Raw genomic sequence first — 12,661 nt, 5'->3', positions numbered from 1 at the left:
TCTGTAACAAGCTTTGTAGTGGCACGAATGCCTGGATGAGAGAGGTTATGCAACGAGTTGAAGACGGGACGTCGGAGGGTTGGTGTGACAAAGGGACGTGGTTCACCGGTTGTTGTGTCACAATAGAGTGTCAGGTTGGTACCAGGGATAGTGATCTTTTCCAGACGGAGGCCTGTGTTGGCGTCTGGGCGAAGAAGTTCCTGCAGTTCGGCGTCGTTTTCTTGGGCCATGCTGAGGGCGCGGAAGTCGCCGGCTGAGGAGATGCTCCCAATGCGTGACAGGGTGTCGGCGGGGATGTTCTCGGGGCCTGGGACGTATCTGACATCTGTGGTAAATTGGCTGATGAAGTCGAGATGGCGAAACTGACGCGGTGTACACTTCTCGGGTTTCTGTGCGAACGCGAACGTCAGTGGTTTGTGATCGGTGAGTATGAAGAATGTTTGGCCTTCCAGCATGTGACGAAAGTATTTGATCGCGGCGTACACGGCGTAGAGCTCGCGGTCGTAGGCACTGTACTTAGTCTGTGCTGGAGTTAGTTTCCTGGAGAAGAAGGCAAGCGGTTGCCAATCGTTGTTGACTCGCTGTTGGAGGCAGGCGCCGATACTGAAGTCGGAGGCGTCTGTAGAGAGGGCGAGGTCAACTCCAATGATGGGGTGTGCCAGGAGCGTGGCGGTGGAGAGACTTTGTTTGCAGTCTGTAAATGCTTGTGCCATCTCTGGGGTCCAGTTGATCGTTGCTTTGCTTTTCGTTTTTGGAGTGAGAACAGCGTGAAGAGGAGCTTGGAGACTAGCTGCTTTCGGGATAAAGTTCCGATAAAAGTTTATTAGTCCCAAGAATTGCCGTAACTGTTTCGCTGTTTCCGGTCGCGGGAAGTTTGTGATCGCGTCGGTTTTTTCGGGCGTCGGTCGGATGCCACTCGCGGAAACGATGTGTCCAAGAAATCGGATTTCGCGTTGGCCGAACACGCACTTGTTACAGTTTATGAGGATGTTGAAGCTTGCGAGTCTTTCACACACAGTACGGAGGTGTTTTAGGTGCTCTTCCTCGTTTTTGGATGCGACGTGGATGTCGTCTATGTACACATAGCAAAATTCCAGGCCGCGTAGAACGGTGTGCATGAAGCGCTGGAACGTTTGTGCAGCGTTGCGGAGGCCGAAGGACATATACATGAATTCGTACAGTCCGAACGGTGTCGTGATTGCTGTTTTCGGGATGTCTTCGGATGCGATTGGGATCTGGTTGAAAGCGCGCACCAGATCAATCGTCGAGAAGATGGTGCAGCCAGCAAGGTTTTGAGAAAAGTCTTGAATGTGCGGCACGGGATACTGGTCGGGTATGGTGCGTGCGTTGAGGGTGCGGTAGTCGCCGCAGGGTCGCCAAGAGGAGTCTTTTTTGGGTGCTAGGTGTAGCGGTGAAGACCATGGGCTTGCTGAGGGGCGGATGATGCCGTCATTGAGTAGTGCCTGAAATTCTGTCTTGGCTATCTGCAGTTTGTGTGGGTCCATTCGTCGAGTCTTACAAGAGATAGGAGGTCCTGGCGTGGTGCGAATGTGATGCACGGTGTCATGTTTGAGGGTGGTTCTGGTTGCTGTGGGTTGGTTAGTTGCGGAAATTCTTTGAGCAGGCGGAGATATATTGAATCAGTGACCGCAAGGAGACGTGGAGGATTGGTCGCGGTTATGGTAGAGACGGTACGGACGCTGAGGGACGTCTGGGTATCGATTAACCGTTTGTTGCGGGGGTCGATCACTAGGTTGAAGTGGCTCAGGAAGTCCATTCCGATGATTGCGTGTGTGACCGCGGCTACAATGAATTTCCAGGTAAATTGTCGTCGTACACCTAAGTTGAGATCCATGGCTCGAAAACCAAAAGTTGTAATGGTGGAGCCGTTTGCGGCGTGTAGCTGGAACTCGGTTGCGGCGGGACGGTAGCGTAGCTTGTTGACGGGGTAAACAGATATTTCGGCACCGGTGTCCACCAGGAATCGCTCTTTTGTGGCGACGTCGACTACGAAAAGGCGGCGTTGCTGGGGTACCGGACCAATTGCCGCCGTGAGTGGTCCAGTACTTAGTTTTCCGTTTGGTAGGAACAAGGCTGGGTGCATTTGGTCGCTTTCCCCTTGAAGCGGATGTGGTACCAGCAGATTGTGTTTTCTGGTTTGTCTTGTTGTGCTGCTGGTCGTGCTGGTGATTGGTTACGGCGCTGCTGGCGGTTGCATGCTTTGCGGAGCTCGGCTACTTCTTTACGTAGTTGCGCGAGTTCTTTGCTAAGGTCAGTTGATGTTGCTGCTATTTGGGTGGCGTCAATGTGTGGCGCAGTGGGCAACATCTCGTGGACCTTGTCTGCGAGTTCAGCGAGCTTGTCCAGGGTGGAGTCCGTCTGTGTAGTCAAGATCACCTGAGTTTGGTGCGGCAGGCGATTTGTCCACAGGGATCGCAGAAGGTTCTCTGGTACTGTCGCTAGGCTTCGGAGGTGCCGTAAAAATTCAGAGGGCTTGCGGTCCCCTAGGTCTTCTCGTTGAAGAAGTTGTTGAATGCGTTGCTCTTCAGAGCTCGACAGGCGGGATATTAAGGCTGTCTTGAGTGCTTCGTACTTGTCGCTCCTAGGTGGTGTTTGCAGAATGTCGCGGACGACTTGTGCGTTCCGGAAGTCAAGGTTTGAGACCACGTAGTGGAACTTGGTGGTGTCGGCCGTGACGTTAGCTAGTGCTAGTTGGCTTTCAAGTTGCGAGAACCAGAGTGCGGGCTCGTTACTCCAAAATGGTGGGACTCGAACTGTGACGCGGTCTACCTCAGGGTTGCGGAGCGCAGGGGCCTCAGTCTGCACGGAAGCTGTGGATTCGCCGTTGTTGGGCATGGTGCGCAGTCCAGGAGTCAAAAGTTGGTAATCACCACACAACACTCGCGAATGGTAACTACGTTGGCAGACTGGACTGACACTACTAGGGGCACTTGGGAGCCACTGAGCACTTCTTGGGGTACTTGGGTACACTGAGCACTTCTGGGGGTACTTGGGTACACTAGGGAGCACTGAGCACTTCTGGGGGTACTTGGGTACACTAGGGAGCACTGAGCACTTCTGGGGGTACTTGGGTACACTAGGGAGCACTGAGCACTTCTGGGGGTACTTGGGTACACTAGGGAGCACTGAGCACTGGGGTCACTGGGGTACACTGACTCACAACGGAAGCACTGGAAGACACTACTGAATCACTACTGGAGCACTGTTTCTCGGGGTCACCACTGTTGCGTTACACTTGGTTCACTAAGACGGGAACTGGACTGCTGAACTGAACTGCCGGGTGTGATGCTGGGGTGGAATTTGATTCCTCCTGGTGCCTCACAGAGCGGTAGTCGGGGGTTTGGGTCGCCATCTATCGGTGATTGCTGATGCTGGTGGAAGTTCCATTGGGATCGTCTAAGGCTCGTAGGCAGTAGCTGGTGATGCCATCTTCAGGCGATCGTTGGGAAATCTGCCGATAGATCTATTGGTGGTTGCGGATGTATTGTTGGTTGCAGTGACTGGCTTCCAACAGGTCGCTACACCCTCTATTTTGCCAAATATCCAGAAGTGCTCTTATTAGCTGACTGAAGTCATCTGGACGTCCTCACATTGCCTGTAACAGTTTTTCCATATTATCCCATAAGTGTTCGATTGAGTTGAGGTCAGGGTTACGTGCTGGCCACTTCATAACTGATATTTCAATAGTCCTAAATTAGTCGGAAATTACCATTGCAATATGTGGCTGTCTATTATCGTGCATATAAATGAAGTCTTGCCCTACTAATGAGGCATAAGGTACAACAACAGGTTCCAAGATGTTCGTGCTATATCGATGTGCATTCAAATTGCGTCTAACTAAAATCACCAGCTCTGTAGGTACGTCTAAAGAGATTCCTATCCATACCATTATTGACCCTCCCCCAAAACTCTCTTTAGTAACGAAATGACACTGCGCATATCACTCACCAGGTCGTCTATACATTATTACCTGTCTGTCAGACTTGTATAGACAGAACCTGGATTCATCGAAGGCCAAAACTCTGCGCCAATCTTGTTCGACCCAATTGACATGTTCTAATGCAAAGTTTAAACGGGCCCTCCGAGGAGCTGCAGATAACTTGGATCCAGTGGCTGGTCTTCTCGGATGTATCTGATCCTCCTTTAGTCATTTTCTAACAGTATTTTCACCCAGGCGGAGTGCATATTGTCTAACATGCGATCTTGAAGTCGGAGAGCAGTGAGAAACCCTTCTCTAATGCTTATGAACCATAAGTATTGGTCCTGGTGAGGTGTTGTGATCCGTTTTAGGCCTTGTTTCCGCCTCCTTGTGTGCCGTCCAGTCTCCCGATATCTTCTTAGAACTTTAGATACGGTGATATGCTATAGTCCTCCGACTCCCTTAATTCTGGGCTAACAAAACCACTGGCACGGACTTTTTAAATGCGAAGTTGTCCCTAACATCACCCATGTTAAAAGTACATGAAGATTGATGTCAATACTGATTAAATTTTTCAACTGTTACAAAAAAATTATATTCGAGTAAATTTAAAAATTGAGCAAAAACGATATTTTTGCTCATTTTTGTACACAGTGGCTGGAAATTTTATTTACTCTTGTAGAATGATCTATGTTTTCCTCTATTTTCAGTGTGTATAACAATGTTTTGCTTTAAAGTAAAACTTTTCAAAAAAACCGTAAAAATACAAGTGACGCGTTAATTTTGGAGGTCAGTGTATATTGCTGATTGGCAGATCGTGAATGTTTTGAGAATGGGGGAATTTGTGACAATGGAGATATTAAAAAAATATATACAATATGCTGCGTGTTGTTACTACACTTTATTTAGCATAAATTATTAAACTATTGACGTGTTCCTGTTTTCCAAAGAGCTTATGGGAAATTGTAACTAGTTTGTGAACGGTGACGACTTTGTGATGATTAAATTGAGATCACAATTGTGAGAGAAATACTGAGAAGAGCTTAACCAAGAGAGAAAAAGAGTCTAGTAGAGTCTGATCAGTGATCATATTTAAATTAAAAAGAATAAAAACTTCCTAAAGCCTTCAACTAGGCAATTTCTTCAAGTAAACTATAATGGCTTGTGTCCATAATGATCGAGTTTGGATCATTACAGTAATTTTTATAAAACTTTCGTCAACTCTATAATTTCGTGTATTACCTACTCGTTGCTGGTTAAAAAAAAAATAGATTTGTAGAGGACACTGCTTTGGGCTTTTACAGATTATTTTTGTTTGCTTCATATTACAGAAAAGGCACAATGTTGGAACGTAAATTTATAATTTCAAAAACTAGAAAAATAAAAATACACCAATCCAAATATTTTTCAAAAATAGTTATTTACATTATGTATGCGGTAGGTTACATTTTACAGCGCGAGGTTTTTAGTTTGAAACATGACCGCCAAGCGTCCTTTCTTCGATTATTTCATAAAAATTCATTTTTATTCTCAATATTATTTGAAATTTTTGCAAAACGAAAACCGCGTAACGTAGTATTGGAAGCAAAAAAAAACTGGGACATCAACATCACTCTCTTGACTTTTAATGTGAAATGACCCTTATCTGTTCTAACCCTACTTTGAATTGATTGACGTTGTCATTAAATATTGTAGGTTGTAGGGAATGAGTGTAAGTAAGGACGTAGTGAATATTTATTTAATGCAAGACGTTGTATTATCACATGAGTGTGTTTAAAGCACTGTGAGCGTAGCGAGAAGTGGTTTAACGGAACGAATGACATAATACGTCTTGTTAAACGAGTGTAATGTACTATGTATTTTATCTACATACTTTGCTTTACTAATTCCATACTTTGCTTTACTAATTCCAGCTGCTCAAGCTTTCATATTAGACTAGAGACTTTTGCGTGGGTTGGTAATAGACATTTTTCACAAAAATGTAAGGTTATATTTACTAAATTTACCTCGTAGCTTCATTCGTTACCTTGACGCTTGACGTCAAACGGCTGATGTTACCAATATAACTTATTAAACTGTTTTCGGTATAATAATGAGCCCATTTGTAACTCAAAGTAGATAAAATATCTATTGAATGGTATTTGATAATCTTTAACTTACTAATTTTGAAGTCCCATGGAATATTTATTATAATTAATCATGAAAACGGATCCTTCTTCTCCTCTTTCCTTAAACCGATTTTGAAGCATTAAAGACAAAAAATTTCAAATTACATCGAAATGAAACACTTTCATTCAAGAAAAAAGTCCAAGTTGCATGATGAAAGGCAAAATTAATAAATGAAGGTATAAGTAGTCTTGTGAAATAAATTAAGACGGATTGGAATTGGATGTCGATAATCCCTACCTATTAATTCACTACTAATTTATTAGTAGTACTTTCCCCGGATAGCAGCCAAGGTGTACACAACATTTTGTGTGTAACCCGAAAATTTGTAATTAAAAATGAACAAGTAAAATTTCCTTTACTGTCAATAAAAATAAAGTCGGCCTACATGTCGCCATATCGCTGTGGAAACGACATAAATAAAACAATTCACTTTGAGAAAAATTGCAAAAATGTCCGAAGAAAATTACGATGTTTCAGTTCCGTGTACTCATCCAGAGTTAAAAAAAAAATATTATAGATTGTGCAGTGTCGCATTTGAAACCTGAAAAATCGAAACGGCAACATGAAAAATGTTACAGTGATTTTGAGACTGATGTAACAAGAAGAATGTGAAAACCGTGTCGGATAATGTTGTACTGGCTTACCTATTTATTGGAATTTATTTATTGTGGAAGGTAAATGTTAAGTTCTGTTAAGCTAGGTTGTATCATCTGCTCCTTTTTAGGTTATTTTAATCGTGGAAATATCAGGAGCCGTACAAAGACACAAATAAACCAAAATGTCTGTTGATGAAATTCAGGAAATCTTACGAGATATTTCTCTTTTTGATCGGTGAAAAATTAACCAAAATTAACCTAATTCACATGTGCATGTTTTATATAGATGATAGATCGATAATTTCAAAACGGATGAAAATTCTGTACTAATAGTGGCCGTTCCTGACACAAAATCAAACTTTTACTGTAACCAATCCAGAATTTGTAAGATTACACTGGAAATATGCAGATAGATATGTTGTAATCGTCAAGGCAACGGCTGCGAAATTCAATTTCGCGACCTGTTGTACACACGCGAACTGCTCATTTCGCGTACGGTTGCACACAAAATTTATTTTGTCATTATTATCATTTATCATCTTCGTTATTGATTCTATAATAAAGCAAATTCTTATTTGCAGAACGAGAAATAATACTTTGGGAGCAATGGCTAATCGGATAACTCCCTTTGTTTTCGCAGGAAGTATTTTTGAAATAGGAATTTTCACTGCTTTCCTACTCGGCCAAGTACGTGAAACCAATTTAATTTAAACGATCTCATTTTAAAGCCGATTCGTTCTCATCCTTGTTCAATTCCGACTTAGTTCTGTTCTGCCACTTCGCTATATTTAACGTACTATACTTCCAGTTTGGCAACGGATATAACGCTCTTCTACGTTCTGGTTATATAGGAATCGTTGGTTTGTCGTGTTTCACTATTTTGGTTGACTTGGGTCGAGCCTTCCAATCTGAGGTAAGACCAGCCAAAACATTGTGAACAGACTGATAAATAATCATTTCAGTCTGAGCAAATTTTTGAGGCGTTAACTAGATAAAACTGGTACAACTGGAATCAGAAGAATAAGAAAATGTTGCTGTTGGCCTTGTGCAACAGTAAAGAACAGTTCAAGATTAAATTTTCGGAAAAATTTGTTATTAATTATGACACCGGAGTTGCTGTTAGTTTATTTTCTTGATATACTTTAACAATTAAATAGCAAAAACTTTTTTACAGATCTGTAAAGCAATCTACTCCACAGTTTCAGTATTTGCATCTGTAACGAATTAGAGGATTTCACTTCAACTAATAGCGGGGAATGAAAAATATGATTGTTCTCCATTTGTCTGTTCTATTTCTTAAGTGGTTAATGTCATCAATGACACTCCTAGCGAATAGTTCTGTAACGTTTCATTTTTTTTTATTAGTTAAATGCGCACACAAGGTGCTTGTTTATAAAAACTGAAAAGAAAGTTCAAATGTGAACTGGAATTTATTATAAAAAGATCGAAGGACTTCGTCAACATTTTTAATCTCAATGAGATCTCGTTTTGATAGTTTTCAACACGAATCAACATAGAGTCACTCTATTTAAACTCACTGGTAAATTTTTCTATTATTGTACTCATAGCTCAAAATCGGTATATCCCGGCTATCCTCGAAGTGTGCGAAAAACAATTTCCCGCACGCGGGGAAATTGCAATGTAAGGTTGGTATTTAATGGCGTAGACAGACCGAATCGTCAATTCACTTTTAACAAAATGGACGTTCCGTCACATTTGCAATAAATTGTAACATTAATTCTCATCAACACAATAAATAGCGTAATAGCGCGGAAGGGACTACCAACCCACTAGAAAAAATTACTAATGTCAAATTATTTACTTTTTTTAATGTAATGTTTATACCGGGTGTCCACTCTCAAAGTCGAATACATATAAAGTCCATTCACGTTGGATTTTCCCTGCCAAATTGTTGTCATGTTGCAATCCTGCGCCTCCTTTCCTAGTAATTTTTACATTATCGTGTTTTATTCGTGATAGAGCGATTGAGAGCGATTTGACGTCTTTAATTTTGAATGTTAGTTTGACGTGTAAAATAAAGTCACAGATTTTTTAATAAAATTCTATTCCTGGGTGATTTTACCATGGCGAAAAGAAAAAAGGTTAATTTTAAAATTGCGTTAACCTTCCACAACTGACGTAATGTGACGAAACCCGCAAGCTAATACGGACTCAAGAAAAAATAGCTTCAGTTCGAAAATTAATTAGTTAGAATCCTTTAATATTTAATGTATTGTATTAACATGATTATAATCTGTTTACGACCTTTATTGAGCAGTTTTAACAATACAACGTTATTTTAAAGGTAATATGTACATCGAAAAAACTTAAATTAGAAAAAAATCATTAAAAATCAAAATACACCTTTCTTTTGTGGTATGCAATTGCAACAATATATTCTTGAAACGTCACAACCACAATCAAAACGTATAAGTGTCTCTGAATAACTGAAATTTTATTGACAAATTTGTTCCATCATTTAGATGCATTCCTTACTTCCATCGCTTCCAATGAAAGAAACTTCACACAATTTCCTGTTCATTTCTATAACTTATTCTGGTTTCTCATCACTCATCATGTTAGTCGCAGAAGGTTAAGTAAATGTAGTCTTTAAGGGTTTTTTCACTTAATCAGCAACGCAAGCAGAAAAATACAACACCAGTAGGTAGGAGTTAGGTATCTATTGTATGTTCCTAATCCTATCATACCGATGAACAACTGACACTATTTTTAGTGCAAATGATTACAAAATGGATGTATTATTACCTATTATCCTCTAAAAAGTTTAAGAACAATATTTGAAAAATGACTGTTTCTTTGCTGACAGCGAATAACATAACCTCTACAGTCTACAAATGACTTGGTTTCTTTATCAGCCCGTATTGGTGACATACACAGCTAAAGCATTTTTGAACTAAAAATCACACCACCACAATATTGAATTATTTGACCTTGACTAGGAAAATCCAACGTGAATGGACTTTAGGCAATTAACACTGTGCATTCAGTTTATAGATATTATGCCATTTTTTCGATACATCAATACATCAATCAAGAGTTAAATTATAATATTAAAGTAATTAACAGTTTAAGCAGTTTTTATGATAAATTCTTTGAAAAAATTACAATGCAGTTCCTACCTTAGTTAATAATAAATCTAAATAATTTGCTGAATTTAAATTTTCCTTTATTTCAAATGTTATTAAAAATCCCAGCCCAGTTATGAATTTTTTGAGGATACTGAGTTCTAGTAGGAATATTTACACGAGGGTTTTCTTGAGCCCAATATCGCGTGTTTTGAACATTTGGTTCGTTATTTAGTGTAAAAGTAGATTCGTCTTTGAAGCAAATTGTCGACAGAAAGCGACGATCATTAACACGCTCCTGTATTTCACAACAGGTTTCACTCTTACTTTCTTCATCAACAGCAAAAATCTGTTGATGACACTGTGTCTTGTAGGGATGATATTTGTACTTCCTGAGGATATTCAGTATCCGCGATTTACATAAACTTACTTCAAGAGAAATTTGTCTTAATCTGTATGGAGTAACTATTCATTTTTCCGTAAATAATTTTGACAGTAATTTACCGAAATTCGATGACTTAACCCAACAAATTACTAAATTTTTTGACAAATGCTGTCCAATTTGAAAATCATGGCATGCCATATTTTCCGTATAATTTTGATTTGTGAAATAAACATTAAAAAAATGAAAAATCATAGTTGGCCGATGATTGAAACTGGGTATAGGGGCCTATACATACCGGGTGTAGAATTGGTTTACGAGACATAGGATTTTACATGTAAAAATAAAAAGTTTCAATTATTGGCTCCCCTAACAATTTTATGGCAAAATAGTTAAAATGAAAGTTAGAGAGAATTAAAATAACTGTCTAATTTCAATCTTAGTTTTATTCTAACATCTTGTGGTACTGAAAGAAAGGCAAGAAAAGAATTAACACAAGAATACTAAAAAGTACTACTAGGCATGAAATTTTATTTCTTTCTTTAAATGGTATTATGGAGGATCTTCTTTAAGAAACTTCCAAGCAACATTTGTTTCCCCAGACCGACCAATTTCAGCCATAGAAACAATTCGAAGAATTGGAACATTTAATGGAAGATACCTTTTCATTCGTCCTGTAGTCCTGTACGAGTTCATTTGAAGGGCAGATGAAAAGAAAATTAAATAATAGTGAAACCACCCGACAAATAATTTTAGAAGTCAAATTTTATTGCTAGTAGTGCTTTTTAGTATTTTTGTCTTAACTCCTTTCTTGCTTTTCTTTCAGTACCACAAGATGTTAGAAAAAAACAAAGAGTGGAATTAGACAGTACTTTTAATTCTCTCTAACTTTCATTTTAACCATTTTGCCATAAAATTATTAGGGGAGCCAATAATTGGATCTTCTTATTTTTACATGTAAAATCCTATGTCTCGTAAACCAATTCTACACCCGGTATGTTGATTCTAAACAACTTTTCTTAATAACTTTTTGTCGTATTGTCACATTAAAGGCACTTTACTCTACAGAAAAATAGGTTTTTCTGAAAATTTCCGAGGCATAGTTAATTTTTCTTGTGTTACAGCTGACCATTGTTTTCGTACTTATATTCATAGTTGTAATCATGTAATAGTATATTTCAAACCAAGGTAAGAAAGTGCTTTCTTGCAGACCGCAGGCAAAGATTATAAACCGAGCCGTAGGCGAGGTTTGTAAGTGCCCAAGGTCTGCAAGTGCCCAAGGTCTGCAAGGGCACTTTCTTAACAAGGTTTGAATACTATTTTTTTCCCTACCGGCACATCTTCGTTAAAAAGAGTCAAAAAATGATGGTTATATTCCTGATTAAAACGAAAATTTTGAGAATTGAATAGTAGGCTGGGTTATTTGTTTAATTAACTTGTCATCGCATTTGAAGATTTGACGTTTGTTGGAAAATTTGATATAAACAGAAGTTGTAGTACCTACCTAGCTTATCTGTTTATTTTCCAGATTATATGATTGATCTACCAACTTGCTTTATTGAATTGGCTTTCATTTATCAATAATTTATTTCACTTTTGACACTTTTGACATTTGTCTTTTGGTACAGTTTTACCATAAACATTTCATGATTAACTTTCTTACCTTAGCGAGAAAGTTGAATTTTTTCACCTCAAATGAGGTATCCACAGCCAACATTTCTAACCGGTCGGTAGGAAAAAAAAATCATGCGGTCTAAAATAACTTTAATAATAAATCTTTATATCAGATTTAGATTCGCAGCTGACGCAGAATCCCCTCACTACAATGTAGCTGACCGTTATTTTTCTATGTTATTTTGCATTAATAATACGAGAAAAAAATTTCAGCTTGTATGAAATGACTTGAAAAAAAATTGTTTTTCGCGGATGCGGCAACTGACGACCACTTTCGTAGATAGCCGCGTCTTATCTATCAAAACCGGTAGTAATTAAACGGTATGAAATTCCTAGTCAAAATGGACCCCTGGCTCTCCTTTTTTAATGCTTTGGTTTCAGCCGATAAAGGTTACACACCTTTAAATTTAAGTGATAATATAATTTCAGATATTGTTGAGCATAAATTAGGTACCAATATAAATAATGTTTTAAGTTTAATTTAATTTAATTTAATCTCGCAATACAAGATGGTGTTATAAATAAAAGAAATTATTAAAAACACATAATATGCCGTTTGCAATCAATCATTGATAAATGTAGGATTTGCGGAACTGAAGGGGAAACAATTGAACACATCATTTCTTCTTGCACCGTTTTGGCTCAAGGCGAATATAAGAAACGTCATGATATATTCGCTAAAATTATACACATGAATTTAGCTGCTAAATCCAATTTATTAAAGAATACACAACCACATTATAGTTATAAACCAGAAAGTTGTTTGGAAAATGACAATTACAAATTGTATTTTGATCCAACAGTTTTAACTGAC

The sequence above is a fragment of the Tenebrio molitor genome, chromosome 8, assembly GCF_963966145.1.
Source record: "Tenebrio molitor chromosome 8, icTenMoli1.1, whole genome shotgun sequence".
In the NCBI taxonomy this organism is placed as follows: Eukaryota; Metazoa; Arthropoda; class Insecta; order Coleoptera; family Tenebrionidae; genus Tenebrio; species Tenebrio molitor.
The sequence above is the reverse complement of the archived record's forward strand: the minus strand, read 5'-3'. Positions refer to the sequence as shown.